At 42.2% G+C, this 23,369-nt stretch overlaps 1 protein-coding gene across 1 annotated transcript in view; it reads left to right on the forward strand.

The window, feature by feature from the left end:
* Positions 1-23,369, forward strand: part of LOC126227747 (leucine-rich repeat-containing protein 15-like) — a 1,015,582-nt gene that overhangs the window by 447,152 nt on the left and 545,061 nt on the right. The window lies entirely within an intron of this gene.

A 23,369-nucleotide genomic window follows, 5' to 3' on the forward strand; every position in this document is an offset into this window, starting at 1 on the left:
GGCACTAGTAACATGATCGTCCGCGTTCAAAGCTAGCGAGCGACTCTCTTCTTCCAACCTCACTCCCAGTACATCTATCAGGTAACGAGTGGGAACCGTCTCAATTCTGATTGGCTGAGCATACTGACTGCCATTCAGAATACTCGCTCTTGATCATACTCACGCCAAAACTGGTCTGCACAAATCCTTACATAAAGACGCATCTACGTCAATCTGACATACAAATATTATAGTAATGTTTAATAAAAGAAAACGGAAAGACAATAATTCTGGAAATATTCTTTAGATGCAGATTTTACTCCAGCTGATTTTCTGGCTGCTCTGTTACAGTAGCAATCACATCTAGACATGCGTTATCAGCAAAGTCATTTTCCCACGACAGGCTTGTGTAACTCTTGCAGGTTACTTAAGACGGTATATAATACAATACTGAAATTTGACGAATGTCCCACATACACACTCTCATTTACTCACAGGTTCACATAACACACAATAGAATAAATGTTGATTTTATTAGTTCTTTCTGAAGTTATTCTAGATTTCATGCTATGAAAATGTAAGGTATTTGAAATTTTTAAATTAAATTTCAATTAAATAATTCTATACCCTGATACATCAGGTGAGTATTTCAATTGACAACCAAAAACAAGTCATAAATGTTCGCAGGTGAATTTCCTTTTTTAAGTGTAGTTTTTATAACTTTAAAGTAAATTTTTCTATCTCAGAAAATATGCCCGCTAGGAAACAGATTTTCACAACACATTTCTATTAACAACAAAGTGCAGTATACAAATTCTGAAAGCGATTACACAGAAACTACTATCCTTCATTTACATTCTTATAGGTGGTGAATGTACGCGTTCAGAAAGAGAAATTGAATAGCTTTCCCCTGGCAGGCAGTGACAGATGCACGTGTGTCTCCCGGGTAGGCCGCTAGGTGTCAGTCCCCGAAGTTACATACAGCAAGCTATCCTAAACCAAACGTTCCCTCAAAGCAACTTGCGACGCTACATAAAGGTTAATAGCACTTTAAAAAGTAAGGAAAATTGTTTTATTCAGTGATTACATCAATTTGAAATAATAAGTAATAACTCAGAAATCGTAATAAGAAACAAATAAAGAAATAAGTATCGTCAAAATGTCGAAAAAACAAGCCATGTTGTTAATAGTTTTTCGTGCAGCACTCATTCACTTCCCATGGAAACCCAACGTTCCGTGGAACGCTGTTTGAGAAACCCGGATCTAGATGTTCAAATTAAATAATTTAGGAAAATCACGCCATTCCACTGGAAAATGCCGCTGGCAACAGCTTCTCAGTGATACGTTCGTAGTTTTTTTTTCCACGACATAAATGGAATATTACTTATGTCTGCTCGGTACGGTTTGAAACCAACTTCGCAAACTCAGCATCACTCGAAAGAGTACATAGCTGAACTGAAGACAGCGGTCAGAAAAGTCATCACCAGACTGCACATAATTATCCAGGACTAAATTATAATCCCCTCGAGCTCGAGACCTTTACCTTCTGCTAGCAAGTGCTCTACCGACTGAGCTACCCAATCAAGATTCGCGACCCGTCCTCACAGCTTCAGTTCTGACAATACCTCGGCTGCTACCTTCCAGACTTCACAGAAGCTCTTCTGCGAACCTTGCAGAACTTACACTCCTGGCCTAGCGCTAGCTCAGAGGGTTAGCTGCCCTCTGTAATAAAAATAAACTGAGTTAATCGATCGACAACGAACTTAAACGGATGTCTTACGACGTCCGCCCTGCGCAGATTCAACGAACAAAACCGAACAAAATGAGATTGAAAAAAAAAGAGAGAAAAGAAAAAAAAAGTCGGTAAAGCACGTGCCTGCGAAATGCAAAGGTCCCGAGTTCGAGTCTCGGTCCGGCAAATAGTTTTAATCTGTCAGGAAGTTTCAAATCAGCGCACACTCCACTGCAGAGTGAAAATCTCATTCTGGAAAGATCCCCCAGGCTGTGGCTAAGCCGTGTCTCTGCAAATCACTTTTTCCTGGAGTGCTATTCCTGCAAGGTTCCCAGAAGAACTTCTGTGAAGTTTGTGAGATAGGAGACGAGGTACTGGTCGAATTGGAGCTGTGAGGACAAGTCGCTAGTCTTGCTTGGGTAGCTCAGTCGGTAGAGCAGTTGCCCGCGAAAGGCAAAGGTCCAGAGTTCGAGTCTCGGTCTGGCACACAGTTTTAAACTGCTAGGAAGTTTCATATCAGTGCACACTCCGCAGGATGAATATCTCATTCTTTATAATCCCCTCTTTGTGTTTCTTGGAATGATGGCATAGGAGAGAGTTGTTGATGGTTTACCCCCTCTAATGGGATCTTGAACTACGCCATCTGGTTAGATTTGAGAGCAGCAGTCATCTGGAAATGGATTTCCTTTTCTCCCATCCAATCGTTTCCGTTATCTAAAAACTAAACGCCTCCCTAACCGGCCACGAAGGCCGACTGGCCGTCGTGTCATCCTCAGCCCACAGGCGTTAATGTATGCGGTATGGAGGGGCATGTAGTCAGCACACCGCTCCCCCGGTCGTATATCTTTTTATGAGGCCGGAGCCGCTACTTCTCAATCAAGTAGCTCATCAATTTGCCTCACAAGGGTTGAGGGCACCCCGTTGTCAACAGGTCTCGGCAGAACGCATGGTCACCCATCCAAGTGCTAGCCCAGCCTGGCAGCGCTTAACTTCGGTGATCTGACAGGAACCGGTGTTTACCACTGCAGCAAGGCCGTTGGCCGTTTCAATTATCACATGTATCAGTGCTTACCCAGCTCATCACTGCACAATAGTTTACACACATGCACAGATGCCATGTCTCTCTATGACTTGTGTGCGTCATGTTGAAATTCTTCAATGGTCAGCAAGCCCCCCCCCCCCCCCAGATCCAGATACGTCCATGATAGAACATGTGTGGAACCAGTTTGGACATCATCTCATGCATGGAACCAGTCTGGACATCAAAACACTCCGTCTCATTGCCAGTATTCGTAATATCAAGAACCAGTTACAACAATGTGTGCGTGACGTGCGTGGCAGTCAGTTATCGATAGTATATGCGTATATGCCCTGTGTATGTCTCTGTGCCGTTGCTGAGAAACTGGAGAACGGCGGGCTGCAAGAGGGTGCGTGAGCAGCGGCGGATGGGGATATAGGGGAGTGCACGGCAAACAGAAGGAAAGGGATTTGGTGGCAGCAATGTGGGAGTTGGAGGGTCGGCATTAGGTGTGATGTGTGAGCGCTCCGTTGGGCCGAACGTAGACGGGAGGTGGTGGCCTAGACTGTAGATTATTATTAGCGCCAGCTGGAGTATTAACAAGGGGAGGCCACGACGTTTGGAACGCGGATTACTGCGAACTTCGTACACTCGCAGTACTCCACGAGGACAACAAAATGTGCAAGCAGTAGCGCGTACTTCTCAAGCGTTATTGAGAAAATCGCAAGATAATTTCGATCGTCAAATATATACCTGTGCGTGGCCATTTTTACTTTGCCGACACGGTAGCTCAGGGTGTTCGGTCAGAGAGCTGCCTGGCCTCCGTAATAAAAAAAAAAAAAGCTGAGTGGAAGGATCAACAAACGAACTTTTACGGATGTCATATGACGTCCGCAACGACCAAACACAACGATCAACAACGAACAAAATGAAAAAAAAAGGTTGTTAGCGTGTTCAAGCCCCGTAATCGCTGGGTAGCTGGATCGAGTCCCGCTCGACAGGTTTTTTTTCTGTTAATTTCTAACTCAGTCATTTTCTTTACTATTTATATTACAATTGATGTAATGGGAAAAATAAGTGTAATCGGATGAACTTTTATTAAATTTACTAAGTTATTTGGCAGTCTAAAAATTTTTATTATCACAAATAATATAATATTCGTAACTACCGACTACTAAACGGCGAAACGCATAAAGTGGTATTGAAAATGTATGCTTGTTCGTGATTTGAGAAATCCCTTATACCTGGAAGGAGCCCGAAACGACTTGTTACCTCCAAATTGTGACCGGCAAAGACGGCTTTCGAAAGATGTACAATTAATCGTCGCTTTCGACATTACGAGTACAAGTTGCGGGATGGTATTTTTCGTAAAAACATGAAAAACAAAGTTAAACGGCACCAGCTGCATTTAATAAATGCTATGTATCCGCACACGCAAGATCACTTGAGATTTTCCGTGGAAAAACAAATCTCGTTAACATTTTCAAAAACCTCTCTTTCAGCCGATAATCTGGAAGCAGACCATGCATAACGCAGCATTTCCTTAAATATCGGCGCTGATCATTGGTCATACAGTATCGAGTTTATTTTAATAGCGTCTTCACGAGAAGCAATTTCTCGTTGTCTTTTCATGAAATACGAACAATTTGGAAGACACGTATAAGCATACATTTTCAGTATCACTTTATGCGTTTGTTCGTTTACTAGTCGGAAGTTATGAATATTATATTATTTGTGATAATAAAAATTTGTAGACTGCCAAATAACACTGTAAATTTGATAAAAGTTCATCCGATTACACGTATTTTTCCCATTACATCAATTGCAATATAAATAGTAAAGAAAATGACTGTGTTAAAAATTTAATAAAAACTGACGAGCGGGACACGATGCGGCGACCCAGCGATTACGGGGCTTGAACGCTAACCACTTTTTTTTTTTTTTTTAATCTCATTTTGTCCGTTAAATCTGCTCGGGGAGGACGTCGTAAGACACCCGTTTAAGTTCGTTGTTGATCGATTAACTCAGTTTTTTTATTACAGAGGGCAGCTAACCCTTTGACCGAACACGCTGAGCTACCGTGCCGGCAACCACTCGGTTGCCGGCGCTTTGTGGTAAAGATGGCCACGCACAGGTATATATTTGACGACTGAAATTATCTTGCGACTATCTCAATAACGCTTGAGAAGTACGCGCTACTGCTTACGCATTTTGTTGTCCTAATGGAGTACTACGAGTGTACGAAGTTTGCAGTAAATGCGCGTTCCAAACGTCGTGCCTTCCCCTTGTGACAGCTACCCAATTGTTGGAGGTAGCGAGCCTGCGAATATTGTGGACTTTAGAGTGAGCCCTTTTATTTAATCTACAGATGGAAAGCATGGCAAACTACTACAGCTAGGACATTGCTAACAAATTGTGAAATGTTCCACTTTGTCCCTGTGCTCCGTAAAGTGTATAAGAGTATAGCGACTGGGGTAACAAAAGGTTTGGAGCAAGCCTACCTTCCGCTCGGAACTTAAATGAAGGGTACAGTCCAAGCCCTTATCGATCTCCATTCAGGAATCTATTGAGATGTGAGAGAGAAATCACGGAACGTAATTCCGATTTCGTAAAACCCAGAACTCGACGCGTCAATCTACTAGCATACGAGCGTAAACTGCTCTTTAAAGTGCGCCAGAGTAATATAAATTGCATGCGAAACGGTGGACTGGTAATAAATTGAAATATATTTCTCGCGGACTGCTGGTGCTTTTCACTTCGAGGCATTCGCGACCGTTCGTTCCGCTAAGCCGGCAGACGCGCTATCGGCAGCTAAGCACGAGACGCTCCGCACCGTCCCCATTGAACAGGGGACTCCCCGTGGCGTCCCCGGTATGGTGCCGGGCTTTCACTTGGCGCCGACAGCGACACGCAGCTCTTCCACTGAAGCGGCGCATAATTGGATTTCTCGGAGGGCGCACAGCTGAATGAGCGCGGCCGGCCCGAAACCACTTGTCGTGGCGCGACGAGACGAGGCCGAGACGGGGCTCTGTTTGCTTCTCCAAGGCAGCGGGGCTGCACTGAACTGCACTCGGGCGCTTCCGCATTCCCTCGCTCTCTCACACAGCTGCCGCACCTCCATTAATAAATTACGACGACGTACACGTCGCTGTAATACAGTTTTGCGCTCTGCAAGTGTGCTCTCTGACATGGTCGTAATATCTCCCCAAGCATAGATTTCGGAAGCATCAGTCAAAAGAAACACAGTTCGCTCTTTACATGCGCATCATGTCGCTAATCGCATTATGGGCGCACACGTTTTCAAAGGCCATACCATTGTGATGCAATTGTACTGAATTCTCCGTCGTTTGCGTAAATCAGACATTGATTTCTACTATTCCAAATATACCAAATGGATTACTTCAGAAGGAAGGTCCTATGTGCATCATAAACAACACTTTCACGTAGTGGAAGTTGGCTCCGATTTCACTTAACACTTTCGGGCAATACACAAAATTGTTTCAAATTATCCTCACTTTTCGTGCCAGTCATTTTACATGCACTTACTTTTTAGCTTTTAACATGTGATTCAAGTTTCCGCATTTGGTTCTCTTTTAGAAATAGACCCCATTATAACATTCATACAATGTGAGAATCCCCCTCTCTTTCAAAGTGACACAGTAGATTTTCTGTGTACAATTGTGAACATTTCAGCGGTTGGGTTGTTCCCATCAGATTCGACAGCAAAGCAATGCTGACAACCGTTCAGGTATACACAGGCACGTCACAGGCGGAAGTGAAGAGAAAGTATATATACGTATTGAACGAGTAATTCATTATGTACTGTGTGATTATACTCTAATTCACATGGGGGACTGCATTGCCATTGCAGTGAGAAAGTAGAAGAAAGGGTTACGGTAGAATGTGGACTTTATCGTAGGTTTGAGAGGAGAGAAACACTGTTTGGTTCAAAATGGTTCAAATGGCTCTGAGCACTATGGGACTCAACTGCTGAGGTCAGTAGTCCCCTAGAACTTAGAACTAGTTAAACCTAACTAACCTAAGGACATCACAAACATCCATGCCCGAGGCAGTATTCGAACCTGCGACCGTAGCGGTCATGCGGTTCCACACTGCAGCGCCTTTAACCGCACGGCCACTTCGGCCGGCGAAACACTGTTTGGGTTCTGCAGTAAGTTTCAGCTGTTAATACTGTATACTCTACTCAAGAATAACAAAAGAAGGAGATATACTTCGAAAAGGCGTGGGGACACTGATGGATTCCAGATGCTTTACATTATGGTGTCACAAAGATTTCGAAATCAAGAATCTGGCTGTAAGGCGTACCCAGGAGTAGATATAGATAAAGATCAAATTCAGTAACGATGAAGAGTGAAGTGCAAGTTAAGAAAATCGACCAGGAGAACCAGTGAGGAAGGAAATGGGATACTGAAGTACTCAGGAATGTAGAGATACGCTTGAAGTGCTCCGAGGCTATAGATATTGCGACAGTGAAGAGCTAAGTAGGCAGTTCAGTTGAAGATGAATGGACATGTCAGTAAAGGGCATTCACAGAAAACTTCAGTTGAACGACGGAAGAAGCAAGTGCAAAAATGTTCAGGGAAATTAAGAAAAACAGAAATACAAGTTACTTAGAAATGAAGTGAATAGGAAGTGCAGGGAAGTTAAGGCGAAATGGCTTTATGAATATGTGAAGAAATCGAAAAAGAAATGATTGTCGGAAGAACTGACTCAGCATACACGAAAGTCGACACAACCTTCGGTGAAATTAAGAGCAAAGGGGAAACATTAGGAGCGTAATGGGAATCCAACTGTTATACGCAGAGAATAAAGCATGTAGATGGAAAGAGTGCACTGAAGGTGTACTTGAGATGCAGAAATTGTCTGATGACATGGAACACGAATTGATATGGCAGAGATGTGGTATCGAGTGCTAGTGTCAGAATTTAAAACAGTTATGGAAGCCTAGTAAGGCGGCGCGGGTTTCCCGCGTCGCTCCCCTACGCTCTGTAAAGAAGTTTGGGACTCATCATCATCATGGAAGACTTGAGATAATATAAGGCAGAACGGTAGATAACATTCCACTGGAGTTTACAAAATCACTGGGGAAATGACAACCAAATGACTGTTCACGCTGGAACGTAGAATCTACGGGACCGGCGACATACCACCAGACTTCCCGAAAAATATCGTCGATATAATTCCGAAGATTTCCAGAGCCGACAAGTGCGAGAACTATCTCACAGTTAGCTTAAGTGCTCATGCATCCAGATTGCTGACAAGAATAATATACAGGAGAATGGAAAACAGAACTGAGGATATGTTAGATGACAATCAGTTTGGCCTTAAGAAAGATAAAGGCACGAGGGAGGCAATTTTGTCATTTTGGGTGATAATCAGGGCATGAATATGGAAATATCAGGGGTCGTTTATAGGATTTGTCAACCTTAGAAAGCGTTCGACAAAGAAAAAAGGTGCAAGATGTTCTAAATCCTGTGAGAAACAGGAGTAAGCTATATGTATCGGTGAGTTATATACAATGTGTACAGGAACCAAGAAAGAAAAGTAAGAAGTGCTCGGAATAAAAAGGGTCTAAGGTAGGGAAGTAGTCTTTCGCCCTTACTGTTGAATATATACGTCGAAGAAACAATGACGGAAGCAAAAGAAAGGTTCAACGGTGCGATTAAAATTCAGGGGGAAGGGATTTCAGTGGTAATATTCGATGATGACATTGTTATCCTTAGTGAGAGTGAAGTGAATTACAGGATCTGTTGAACGGAATGAACAGTCTTAACGAGTGCAGAATATGGATTATCTGTAAACAGAAGAGAGACAGGAGTAATGGGAAAAAGCAGAATTGATAATAGCAAGAAGAGTAAAATCAAACTGGTGATTACTAAGTAGACGAAGTTAAGGAATTGTGCTACCTTGGAAGCCACATGACCTTTGATGAATGGAGCAAGGAGGACATGAAAAGTCGACTGGCACACGCAAAAAGGGCACTCCTGACCAAGAGAAGTCGTCTGGTGTCAAACATAGGCCTTAAATACAGGAAGAGACTTCTAGAACGTCGTATCATTGTATGTTAGTGAATCATAGACTGAGGGGACAATGGCACTGAAGAGAATCAAAGCGTTTGAGTTGTGGTGCTACCGAGGAATGTTGAAAATTAGGTAAGCTAATAAGGTAAGAGAGTGGGTCATACAGAAAACACTGAGAATAAGAATGGACTGTATGATTAATTACATTACGATGATTTCGTTAATATTAATTAAATCATCGTATCGCATCGAAAACTTACGAAACAGTTTGTCTTGGCAAAATCTGAGCCTAATTTTTGTGTACTATGAATCAAACGCAATCTTTTAATACACAGGGCGTTTAAAAAAAGTGTCGTATATTGCTACAGGAGATAGTATCGGTCAAAATTCGAAGAAAAGTTCGTATAATTATATGACCTGAAACATGTACCTGTTGACAGTGAGCCATTTTACTTGTCATGAATGGTGTGTAGTATAGGATGGTGCAGTCCTGTCGACCGTCTAGTACCATTCCGTCCCGATTAGATTAGATTAGATTAGTACTTGTTCCATAGATCATGAATACGACACTTAGTAATGCTGTGGAACGTGTCAGGTTAATGAAAATTGTCTATACAATATACTACATTGTAAGGTGTCAGGCAAATCCAACACCTTCCATGAAAACCCTGACATGATAAGCAAATCCAGTAGTATGTCACATAGCTACGAATAAATCGTGACATTAAATTAACCAAAGTAATACGAGTAACGAGTGAGCAAATGGAATAGCACAGACTAACACAAGAATGCCTAAATGCATGTCATACCTTCCCACCGTGAGACATACGCAGTTCCGAGGGGAGAAACGAGAACAGAAGCCGAGAGCAGAACCGTGTTAAGCTGGAAGGCCCTACGATAAGTGACAGACACCCACGTCGCCAGCTAACCGCTAGGACCACCCCCCAGCCCATGTTAAAAGCTAGAGCCCTCCAGAAGAACAGTATAGATCTTACGATAACACAAAAAGGGCCACCCGAGCCGCAAGTTTTAGCGTGAGACTTTTTCGCGTCTCTGTTACGTCAGGACCACCCCCCAGCCCATGTTAAAAGATAGAGCCCTCCTGAAGAACAGTATAGATCTTACGATAACACTAAAAGGGCCACTCCAGCTGCAAGTTTTAGCGAGAGACTTTTTCGCGTCTCTGTTACGTTGCAAACTTTAAAAAACATTGCCCCACCACGAAAAGTATAACGTTACTCATTGGATAGACAGAATTTTTGTAGGCCGAGCTTAAGGTTGAGACACTGATTGGTCAGATGAAAACACAGCCAGATAGTTTTTTTAAACCAACTTCGGTAAATTGTAGTAAGGAGAAGTTAGGAGAGAGTTGCTTCCGAGATGGCGAGGTGAGCGGAGCTGTGCTGCTCGCCGCCCCCTGACGAACACTGACAAGGTAGGTAATGAACGCACGCGATGCCGCATAACAGCGCATAAAGCTTCACTCAGAACTGCAGAAGTCTCACCTGTTACACCCCCTTTTTGCGTAATACTAGTGTCGATCGTCAATTAAAGCTCATGGTGTTCACATTTGCCACTTGAAGTAAAAATCTGAAACGCGATGATTTTTCTGTTATATACACTCCTGGAAATTGAAATAAGAACACCGTGAATTCATTGTCCCAGGAAGGGGAAACTTTATTGACACATTCCTGGGGTCAGATACATCACATGATCACACTGACAGAACCACAGGCACATAGACACAGGCAACAGAGCATGCACAATGTCGGCACTAGTACAGTGTATATCCACCTTTCGCAGCAATGCAGGCTGCTATTCTCCCATGGAGACGATCGTAGAGATGCTGGATGTAGTCCTGTGGAACGGCTTGCCATGCCATTTCCACCTGGCGCCTCAGTTGGACCAGCGTTCGTGCTGGACGTGCAGACCGCGTGAGACGACGCTTCATCCAGTCCCAAACATGCTCAATGGGGGACAGATCCGGAGATCTTGCTGGCCAGGGTAGTTGACTTACACCTTCTAGAGCACGTTGGGTGGCACGGGATACATGCGGACGTGCATTGTCCTGTTGGAACAGCAAGTTCCCTTGCCGGTCTAGGAATGGTAGAACGATGGGTTCGATGACGGTTTGGATGTACCGTGCACTATTCAGTGTCCCCTCGACGATCACCAGTTGTGTACGGCCAGTGTAGGAGATCGCTCCCCACACCATGATGCCGGGTGTTGGCCCTGTGTGCCTCGGTCGTATGCAGTCCTGATTGTGGCGCTCACCTGTACGGCGCCAAACACGCATACTACCATCATTGGCACCAAGGCAGAAGCGACCCTCATCGCTGAAGACGACACGTCTCCATTCGTCCCTCCATTCACGCCTGTCGCGACACCACTGGAGGCGGGCTGCACGATGTTGGGGCGTGAGCGGAAGACGGCCTAACGGTGTGCGGGACCGTAGCCCAGCTTCAGGGAGACGGTTGCGAATGGTCCTCGCCGATACCCCAGGAGCAACAGTGTCCCTAATTTGCTGGGAAGTGGCGGTGCGGTCCCCTACGGCACTGCGTAGGATCCTACGGTCTTGGCGTGCATCCGTGCGTCGCTGCGGTCCGGTCCCAGGTCGACGGGCACGTGCACCTTCCGCCGACCACTGGCGACAACATCGATGTACTGTGGAGACCTCACGCCCCACGTGTTGAGCAATTCGGCGGTACGTCCACCCGGCCTCCCGCATGCCCACTATACGCCCTCGCTCAAAGTCCGTCAACTGCACATACGGTTCACGTCCACGCTGTCGCGGCATGCTACCAGTGTTAAAGACTGCGATGGAGCTCCGTATGCCACGGCAAGCTGGCTGACAATGACGGCGGCGGTGCACAAATGCTGTGCAGCTAGCGCCATTCGACGGCCAACACCGCGGTTCCTGGTGTGTCCGCTGTGCCGTGCGTGTGATCATTGCTTGTACAGCCCTCTCGCAGTGTCCGGAGCAAGTATGGTGGGTCTGACACACCTGTGTCAATGTGTTCTTTTTTCCATTTCCAGGAGTGTAGTTATTGAGAAGCCACATCAGCCACTGTAATTTACGACAAGTAAGATAAGTAATTAAAGATAATTGAGGGTCACTGTAGACGATTTTGATAGTTTTCTCTTTTGTGAAACTTAATTTAAACCTAGATTATAGAAGTGATATGGCATAGGTCATCCGTCGATCCATTGTAGAACTTGGAAATCCATTCAGGGAATATTCGTTCACATTTTTGTTGAACGCAGTTGGTTTTTACCATCCTGTATTAAAACATTTCCTTTTGTCAATAGTGAAATTTATAAACAATGTTTTGGGAGTAGAATAAAATTTCCAATGGTAAACTTAACTGCTTTTTCGACGTTATTTTACCAGCTAACTAAAAATAGGAAAGCCTTGAACCCCTTCCACTAATTTTAGTTAGTATTAAGATTCTTTTACAGGGAGTGCAGTGGAGCTGACGCTGAAATCATTAAGTATTTGGTTATATCATCGTTAGTCTCACTGAACTCTTCTGAACACTACATGTCATGTGTGGTCTGACGTCTCCGTACCAGCAACAGGTCCCAGGTTCAAACTAGTCAATTCCCTAAAAAACACGCTCAGAGCGTCGTTGCGCGAAAGTGGTAGGGAGACACGATATAGAACAAACAGACACCACGCAGAATGTTAGAACATTACACAAAATATTACATGACACTCAATATTTTTAATTTTTTTTTTTTGTGGCGGTTGGAGAAATTACCCATTTACTATATCCAAAAATTCATCTAATGAGTAGGAGGAGTTGCCATTAAGAATTTCTTTTAATTTCCTTTTAAATGCTATATGGCTATCTGTCAGACGTTTGATGCTATTAGGTAACTGACCAAAGACTTTTGTGGCAGCATAATTTACCCCCTTCTGAGCCAAATTTAGAGTTAACCTTGAGTAGTGAAGATCGTCCTTTCTCCTAGTATTGTAGCCATGTACACTGCTATTACTTTTGAATTCGTTCGGATTGTTAATAACAAATTTCATAAGTGAATTTATATATTGTGAGGTTACAGTGAAGACCTCTAGCTCTTGAAATAAGTGTCTGCAGGATGATGTTGGATGAGCTCCAGTAATTATTCTCATTACACTCTTTTGTGCAATGAATACTCTTTTACTCAATGATGAGTTACCCCAGAATATGATGCCATACGAAAGCAGAGAATGAAAATAGGTGTGGTAAGCTAATTTACTCAGATGTATATCGCTAAAATTTGCAATGACCCTAATAGCATAAGTACCTGAACTCAAACGTTTCAGCAGATCCTCAGTGTGTTTTTTCCAGTTCACCCCTCATCAATGCATACACCCATAAATTTTGAATATTCTACCTTAGCTACCGATTTCTGATCGAAGTCTATATTTACTAATGGTGTCATTCCATTTTCTGTGTGGAACTGTATACAATGTGTTTTGTCAAAGTTTAATGAGAGCCCATTTGCAGAGAACCACGTAACGATTTTCTGAAAAATATCGATTACAATTTCACCAGTTGATTCTTGTCTGTTGGGTGTGATAGCTATACTTGTATTGAGAGGTGGCATGAGCCCCCTCTCATATATCTCTCTTACTCTGAGTAATTCGATTTTCCTCTCTAATTGCATGCGGTGAAAAGTCGCTATTTCTTCACACGTGGACTTCCCACGCAGTGTCTCTCGTCACCTGGGTGATCCGGTGACAGGCGGGTTCTGCTGATCTTGAAAGGGTTAAGCAGACAGGTGTAAGGGAGTCGAGTGGATGCTTTCCAGACGCCGACATTGTCATAAGAGCGGGGACGACACGCTCACAGGGGCCTGACAGAGCGGCTGGGCTAGAGATTCCGTTACTTCGCAAAAACTTAGTGAAAACACTTTCTGGCGGGCTACCAACGAGACGTGGGTATGACTTGTGTTCCCAGACAGTCTTGGCGGGCAAATTCGCGCGTTTTCTGCAAAATCGTAACTGTGATTGGCTTACTCATGGCATAGCTCCGTGACGTAGCAAAATCTTCGCAGAAATTGACACCAAGTATCTCCATTGGTGGATAGTACTGCGTCGGCAATAGAGTGGAATTTTCCGCTAGTTTTCGAGTTTCTGATTGGAACGTTTAACCATGACCACTGTCGTGGGGACGGGAATGTTCTGTGTTCGGCTCGTACGGGTGCTCTTGAGAGAGTCGGCTCTCGCCTTTCGGTCGGGGTAGGTTCCAAGACTGAGGTCTCGCTACTCTGGACAGCCTGCCTCCCGTTGGCTGTCTAATATACTTTCATTTAATTGTAACTGTTTGACGAAGTTGCTGAAGTTTCGACTTCAACGTAACTTTCCGAGTACACTTGGCAATTGAGCGTTCTGCGTACCAGCGTACTATGTTGACCGTCTTGAGCAGTTCTGGCTAAAGTTGACTGTATCGGAGTTACTGTGTGACTTCGCTTGTTAAAATCAATCACTGTACCGTCAGTGATTGTGTGGCGAGCCTTCTTCGTCTCCCTCAGAGGTGCATTTGTATTGATAGGAAGTCTTTAGTCGGGAACAACCAGACCAGGATAATTAGTTTCGGGTTATACTCGCGACATTATCATCACCATGATGGGACGTCGAAGCAACCAGCCATCGCTTCCGGTATGTCAGATCGTGTCCTTGCAGTTAAGAAGACAGCTTGGTAATATATGTCCGCAGCACCGGCACATAGGGAATTTGCTCTGTGATAATCAGAGCTCAGCAGAGCGCGCCTGTTACCGTCTTTTCTTACGTGGTTCTGTCTTGGATGTTCATTGCCTGAGTTCTCACTAGTGTAGCAGCAATTAATGTTGGGTTGTCTGGGTGTTTCTCTTAAGATTTGAGTTGCAAGGAGCTGGCTCCACATACCACTTGGTCATAAATGTCACAGTCTAGTTTATGGACAACCTCACCTTCACAGCATTTATTTGAGTATCCATTTTGATGTATTGTAAATGTTTCATGTATTTTGTTTACTATTTTGAGTTTAGTCATAATAAATCAAATTGTTATTTTGGACAGGACTTTCATTCTGTTAATCGGTAAAGCAATCCTTTCATTTCTCACTACGTTAATGAAACTTTCCTTTATCTAATTAATGTCTGTCCAATTAAATTATTGCAGGTGCCAAACTCTTTTCTACTCCACTTGCAGGGTCGATTACAGTCAGTTCGCGTTTCTTCTTAATCCATGTGCAACAGCATAAGTCGGAGTTAGAAAAGGGGAGGGGGGGCTTAGAGCATAATTTCCATATGAAGATTCGAGAAGAATTTAGTGTTAAATACACTGCTAGCCCCGGCACGTTGCAGTATCATCGGCAAAAAGTACCAGCTTTGCATCTCCGTGAATATAGAATGGCAAGTCTTTAATATATATTAAGAACTTTAGACGACCCTAGACCGAAACTTGCGGCACCCCATTCTTTATTGTTCCCCAGTTTGAGAAATCACCAGTTTTTTGCATATTATGAGAACTGTTTATTTCAACTTTCTGCACTCTTCCAGTTAGGTATGATTTAAACCATTTGAGCATTGTCCCATTCGTACCACAGTACTTGAGCTTATCTAGAAGTATTCCATGATTTACACAATCAAAAGCCTTTGATAGATCACAAAAAATCCGAACGGGTGACTTCCGGTTACTCAGAGCATTTAATATTTCATTAGTTAAAGTATATATAGCATTTTCCTTTGAAACACCCTTCTGGAAACCAAACTGACGTTTTGTTAAAACTTTATTTTTACAAAGGTGTGAAGCTACTCTACAATACATAACTTTTTCAAGAATTTTGGATAGGGCAGTCAGAAGAGAGATTGGGCGGTAGTTGTTGACATCAGACGTATCCCCTTTTTTATGCTGTGGTTTAACAATGGCACACTTCAGTCTATCTGGGAAAATACTCTGCTTCAGAGAGGTATTACATATGTGGCTAAGAATCCCACTTATATCTTGGGAACAAGCTTTTATTATCCCGCTGGAAATGCCATCAATTCCATGTAGCTTTTATTCTTGAAAGAGTTTATTATCTTCCTAATTTCAGAAGGAGAGGTGGGTGGAATTTCAATTGTATCAAGTGGTGTGGGTAAGGCCTCTTCCATTAACTGCCTTGCTTCTTCTAAGGAACATTTAGATCGTATTTTCTCTACAACATTTAAAAATTGATTATTCAAAATGTTTTCGACTTCTGGCTTGTTGCTTATCAAGTTTCCATTCGTTTTGATGGTGATGCCATCATCCTGTACTCTTGGTAGCCCTGTCTCCATTGTAATAATATTCCAAATTGTTTTGATTTTGTTATCAGATGTGTTAATCTCAGACATGATGCACATGCTTCTTTTTAATAACCTTTCTTAATGTACCACAGTAGTTTTTATAATATTTGGCTGTTTCTGGGTCATTACTCTTTCTTGTTGTTAGATACAGATCCCTTTTGTGGTTAGAAGATATTTTTCTTCCTTTAGTAAGCTAAGGTTTTTTGCATGGTTTCTTATAATTAGATTTAACTAATTTCTTGGGGAAACAGTTTTCAAATTCTCTTACAAGTGTATCATGAAATAAGTTATATTTTAAATTAGCATCGGGTTCCTTGTACACCTCATCCCAGTCTAACTGCTGAAGATTTTCTCTGAAAACTCAAATTGTTGAGTCATTAATTGAACGGACAACTTTGGAGGGTAGTTTTGAATTACTGAATGAAGCTATGTCATATACCTTAACTATCTGAGCATCATGATCAGAAAGCCCATTCTCAACAGGACAAGAATTTATGTTTTTAAACCTATCTTGGTCTATAAAAGTGTTATCTATCAATGTGCTGCTGTCCTTTACTACCCGAGTAGGAAAATTTAATGACAGATGACAAATTGAAAGAACCATGGAAGACTTCCAGGTCATTCTTCCTATTACACTCTTTCAGTGAATCAACATTGAAGTCCCCAACGGTATTTGAATGGTTGCAATTTGCAGGAAGTTGATGGCTACCCTTGCAGAAAAAAGCGACTTTAGTTTATGGACGACAGGGGCACTACCTCATTTTCTAAGGATCATGCTACAGCACCTAACCTTTAAGCATCATGGGCGATAGACTGGTCGAGTTCTGTAGCATGGCCTTGAACCTGGATTTATGGCTACTGGGACATTTCAGAGCATTGGTAGGAGACCAACCCATCGGCATTATACAGTTCGTTCGACGAGCATGTGACCAATGCATGAGACGCATTCCCTGTCGAGTCGTGAGTATTTGAAAGAGTGCGTTTTCACTGCGAAGAAAGGCTGAAGGAGTCACGGTGCGTGGCAGTGACTTGTAGCACTATCTATACTACATACACTTAAGAAACAGGCGGGCGGGAATGGGAGAACAGATTTGACCCTTTTCCATGAGGCATTGGCTTACAGACTTATCATTACAGGAACATTTCTTCTAGTTTTCTCCAGTACTACCTTCTACAGGAATATATAAATATATACGAGCTATGATTAAAAAGTAACGGGAATTTTTTAAATTCAGCGGCTTTATACATCCGATTTTCAAAACTTTTTTATCTTGTTGGTACGCATGTTCCTGACGAATGTTTACAATTTCAGATTTTTAAAAAATATTTAGTTTATTGTTAACAGTTAAGATTGTCAACAGTTAAGATTATAAGTTTCTTCGTGTGCTCGGCGAATTTTTAGTTTAGTAAAAGATGGATCACAGAAGAAGCGTTAAATGCTGCTCAAAAAATAAAAAGAAGAAATAAAGTGCATCATCGTATTCTAAATATTTACTGCGGCTTTTGGTGAATCTGCTATGAGTAAGACAACAGTTTGTGAGTAATACAACTTTTCAAAGAGTGTCGAGTAGACTTTCGAATCGACGATCGCCGTGGACGCCCTAGAACATAATTTTTAACTGTGGAACATCTACAACTGTTCTGCACCATGTTTATGGTAAAAAATGCGCTACAGTTGTAAAATACTTTATTGACCGAAGTCTCGCTCGGAAGAAGTCGCTATACATATCTAACATCATCTGAAGTAATACAAGTAGGAACCTACTCCTTTAAGCAATTAAGGAAGTTTAAAAAAAAATAGAAATTGACATTTAGAAACTGAAAAACATATAAAATGATTAATAGTGTATCTATCAGTGGAAGGTCGTCACTTTCTTGCCCTAACAACTAATAGTCAAATGTATACCGTAGATGGACCGTCAAACATCCCAAATTGTTGCTGCCAAGAACTCCAGCTTTCAGTCGCGGCCTGGGATAATTCCTGTGTGCCGTAGCCGCACGGGTAACACATGCGTGCTGGATCAGCGTTTGGCTGTATGCATTCCTAACTGCAATTATGGGACAACAGGAATTTTCCAAGGCCGCAGGTGAATGTTGGAGTCTTCGCAGTCACAATCTGGGATATTATTTGACGGTCAACGTACGCAACACGTTTGCCTGTTAGTTCTTAGGGCATCGACATGACGTCCTACTACTGCTAGGGAGGCTATTGCTTAATCATTTTACCTGTTTTTCAAATTTTTAACTGTCGGTCTTTAACTTTTTTAAAAGCTCTTAATTGCTTGATAGAGTAGGTTACAACGGTTGTTTTGCTTAAGGTTTCAGATACATCTGATGATGGGGCTAAGACCAAGGAACCGTGAAAGTGTATAGCGACTCCGTCGTGCAACACTTCGGCCGATAAAGTATTTTACAACTGTGGCAGATTTTTTTACCACTAACATCAATTACCGACGACAATATAGATGAAGTAAAGAAAATGGTTCAGAGAAATCGTCGTATCACCGTCAGATAAGTTACTGATGAAGTCGGCATAACCTTTGGCTCATGCCAAGTAATTTTTTCGAATGTTTTAATATGAAACCTGTAGCAACAAAGTTTGTTTAGAAATTGTTGAACTCCGACCAGAAACGACATAGCTTAGAAATCGCACAGGAATAGCTGAATGAAGCCGACAAAGATGCAGAACTTCTAAAGATGGTTATAACAGATGATGAAATATGAGTATTCGGCTGCGACGGTGAAAACCTAAGCCCAATTGTTCAAATGGAAACCGCCTGAAGAGCCCAGACCGAAAAAAATTGACAAGTCGGATCGCATGTGAACTTTTCTCTCCTGTTTTCTTCGATTACAGTGGGATAATGCATCGTGAGCTCCTGCCTTATGGCCGTACGATCAATAAGGAATTCTACATGGAAGTTATGTGTCGTTTGCGTGAAACAATACGAAGAAAACGACCAGAGTTGTGGGAAAGCCAATCATGGGAGCTGCATCACGATAATACACCGGCTCACACCTCAATGGTGGTTCATGATTTTTTAGCAAAAACAAAACCGTAAACCGTGCCTCAGCCACCGTATTCGCCGGACATGGCCTCCTGCGACTTCCTTCTATTCCCGAGGCTGAAGATAACATAACCATGAAAGCACGTCATTTTCCACCATTGCTGAGTTAAAAACAGAATCGGTGAAGGATCTGAACGCCACGACGAAAAGTTAGTTCCAGAAGTGCTTCCGAGAGTCCTAAAAGCGTGGCACAAGTGTATTGTATCTGAGAGGAATTACATTGGAGCGGACCAAGGCGACAATGATGTATAAATAAAGATTCTTTAAGGAAAAAAAAAAATTCCTGTGTATTCAAAATTCTCATTTCGACACTTTGTAGTGATTTCAGTTTTCATATGCTGCTCGTGGTCTCGCAATAGCGTCCTCGCTTCCCGAGCACAGGGTCTCGGGTTTGATTCCCGGCGGCGCCAGGGATTTTCCCTGCCTCGAGATGAGTGGGTGTTGTTGTGTCGTCTTCATCATCATCATTTATCCCCATTACGGTCGGAGGAAGGCAATGGCAAACCACCTCCTGTACGACCTTGCCTAGTTCGGCGGTGCGGGTCTCCCGCATCGTTCCCCTACGCTCTGTCACGCAGTATGGGACTTCATCTGTCATCATGTTTCGAGAACGTCTATCCTCACCTCATAGCGGAACGTCAGTAGACGATTTGCACACGAACTGGATTGTCAACCTGTGAGTGTCCTCGAAATGTATTTTGGTCTACTGATTCACATTGAAAATTTGGAACTGCATAAAAATAATGTGATACGTAATTCTTACGAATGAGTCATCATAGTCAAACTGTCTCTGCTGAAACTGGGCAGATCTGCGTTTTCTGGTCTAGTATTGCAGTGAGTTAAGGCCGTTGAGAGTGACAGCTTCAAATGAGATTGGCCACCGTCAATTCAGACAAGTAATACGTTGGCGACACTGACGATTGTCGTATGGGAGTAGAGCAATACATTTTTATTTTTGCTCGGAATGTCAATAAGAAAACATTACTTAAAGTTTGTTTGTTTTTCAATCCCTAATTTCACCTAAAATATTAAATTAAACTGTGGAACTGTAATCCTAGACAATTCAATAACCACAAGTAAATCGATGGAAATAATGGAAATCAGAGACTAATTGATAAACGCTCGAATCTTATCCCATATTGCTAGGATGTAAATAGATCTCATTACACCGGTGACTGGAAACACTAGAACGAGCTTACCGTGTATTGTTTGACGGGCACAAATGATTAGTGACGTATACTTCCAGAAAGGTATTGGAAATGATTAATCAATCCGCTACAAAGCATAGCAGATAACATTATTTCAAGATATAACCCTATGCACTTAGTTCCATGAGGTTCAAACATTTTGCTTTCCTCTAAAAACCATATGAGACGTATATACTTCTGTATAGCAAAAATAAGTGCGAAAAGAACTCGCAGCTTGCTACCAAGTACGTCGGTTAGCTTGTCACAATCGGCAGCTAAGGCAATACTCATTGTGGACATGTCGTTACCAAGAATAAAGTCTCGTCACTGACAGTACACGTTCTTAGTTTTTTTTTTTTTTATTACGTGCATTCACAAACATCTAATACCGTATGAAAATGCATCCACGATGATGGGACACTAGTGTGATATCAGTAATCTCTCGTCTTGATGACAGATTATACGCTTCTAACGGTTCTATACACATTAAATTCTGCAACATCCCCAGTGTCTGATAACTGCTAAGAGTAAACGACATTATTTCTGTGCTCCATCTTTCGTTAAGGGGAATGTACGCAGGACTGTGCGGCTGGTCCCGGCGGAGGTTAGAGTCCTCTCTCGGGCGTGGGTGTGTGTGTTTGTCCTTACGATAACTTAGGTTAAGTAGTGTGTAAGCTTAGGGACTGATGAACTTAGCAGTTAAGTCCCATAAGATAAAAAAATTACTCACTTGTAAAACTTGTAACTAAATTTAAATGAAGTACAAGAACTGTTCTCGAATCCTAATTCTTTCCTGAGCATTGTTCTGGCCAACTGGGCTATGCAGACATTTATTGTAATCTCAACAGCTTCTGTCTACAAGTATTTATCGGAACACTGAATTATAGATACAGCGAGGTGTTATTGTGCTGGTCGTGAGTAGTGCCTAGATTACTCGGAAAGAACATACTACGCAGAAAGCCAGGGTCCGCATTTGCTTCTCACTCATCAACAAAATATTTCGATCGATACATGTAAATACTTTGTGTAGTAACGCTATGTAAATTCTTAACAAAACTGCTCCTAAACTCCTTCACTACAGTACCTTCTCTCATACTTTTACTTAGACCTGTGTGTGTGTAAGAGGTTAAAGGACAGCATCTAAAGCACTCTGCAGAATTGTACACCCTTACGAGAAAAGTATTTTGAGTAAGGTTGTGCAAGCAAACACCTTCAAATTTGCCACTACAAAATCTGTGCATTGAGCTAGTAGTAAAGGAAACAAAAGAAAAATTTGGAGTAGGAATTAAAATCCAGGGAGGACAAATAAAAACCTTGAGGTTTGCCGATGACATTGTAATTCTGTCAGAGACAGAAAATGACTTCGACGAACAGTTGAACGGAATGGACAGTGTCTTGAAAGGAGGATATAAGTTGGACACCAACAAAAGCAAAAAGAGGATAATGGAATGCAATCGAATTAAATCAGGTGATACTGAGGGAATTCGATTAGGAACTGAGACACGTAAAGTGGTAGACGAGTTTTGCTGTTTTGGCAGAAAAGTAACCTATGATTGTCGAAGTAGAGAGGATGTAAAATGTAAACTGGCTATGGAAAGGAAAGAGTTTCTGAAGAAGAGAAATTTTTTAACATTTAGTATAGATTTAAGCGTCAGGAAGTGTTCTTTGAAAGTGTTTGTATGGAGTGTAAACATGTATGGAAGTGAAACATGGACGATAACGAGTTTAGACAAGAAGAGTATATAAACTTTTAAAATGTGGTATTGCAGAAAAATTCTGAAAATTAGATGGGTAGACCACATACACTAATGAGGAGTTACTGAATATAATTGGGGAGAAGATTAATTTGTGACACAACTTGACTAGAAGAAGGGATCGGTTGGTGGGAAAAGCTCTGAGGCATCAAGGGATCAGGAATTTAATACTGGAGGGAAGCGTGCAGGGTAAAAGTCGTAGAGGGAGACAAAGAGATGAGTACACTAAGCAGATTCGGAAGGATGTAGGTTGCAGTAGGTACTCGGAGATGAAGAGGCAAGCACAGGACAGAGTAGCGTGGAGAGCTGCACCATATCAGTCTCTGGACTGAAGACCACAACATCAAGAAAATGGTTATTTTGTTTACATAGCTCACATTTATACTGGTAGATAGAAAGTGTGCCTAGAATCACTTCTGAGACAACATTCCTGACTGTAAATTTTATTAGATTTTTCAACATCGATGTTGTTTGAATAGACTATCTTATATCACATTAATCACTCTAGTGACGGTCAATGTTCAAAATATTGCACAAAATATATGAAAACAAGCGTTAAACAGTTTTTTTGAAAGGTACGCACCTTCAAATTTCATCAGATTTTTCAACATTTGTTTAGTGTGAATGGATTTGCGCGTATCATACTCATTACTAAAATGACGGCCAGTGTTCAAGACATTCCACGACAATACATTAGAACACATGCCTGAGACTATAATTAGACGTTGCAGTCCGAGCATTCATGAAATCGATTGTAGTTCTGTACAGCTCATGAAAAAATTATTATACCCTCTCCATAGAGATATTTAATGTCTTTTCCAGCCTTTAAGATTATAAATGATGTTTGTAAGGTTTCGCTGCAATGCTATAACGACCCTTACACACTTATCTGTAACTCCCTGTACATCAGTTACAGCTAATTACCTAGAACCAAACAAGTACAATTAATTTTGCAGAAAAGTGCCACCACTTGTGCAGATATCGCTACGGCTACTTCGAGGCTGCTATTTCTCTTGCCGGTTAATAATATTTCTCGAGACGGGAAAATGCCCACATGCAAGGGCACTTCGAGTAATGTTAAAACTTCTGCAGCTATGATACGTAGCATTCACTTCAGCGCGCTGTTTCTAACGAGACTCTACGGAAACTTGTGTCGAGTACTTGCTATAGCTGTGGGCTTTGGAGGGTCGTCTTTCTCTTGTTCTACACCAGCCGTCGGTCCCTCTCTTTCTGTGGCTAACTCTTCTTTCCGCAATGTTACAAACTCCAGATCTGAGATGGGTGCTTGTTACTGCCG

The sequence above is a fragment of the Schistocerca nitens genome, unplaced genomic scaffold (assembly GCF_023898315.1).
Source record: "Schistocerca nitens isolate TAMUIC-IGC-003100 unplaced genomic scaffold, iqSchNite1.1 HiC_scaffold_338, whole genome shotgun sequence".
NCBI lineage: Eukaryota > Metazoa > Arthropoda > Insecta > Orthoptera > Acrididae > Schistocerca > Schistocerca nitens.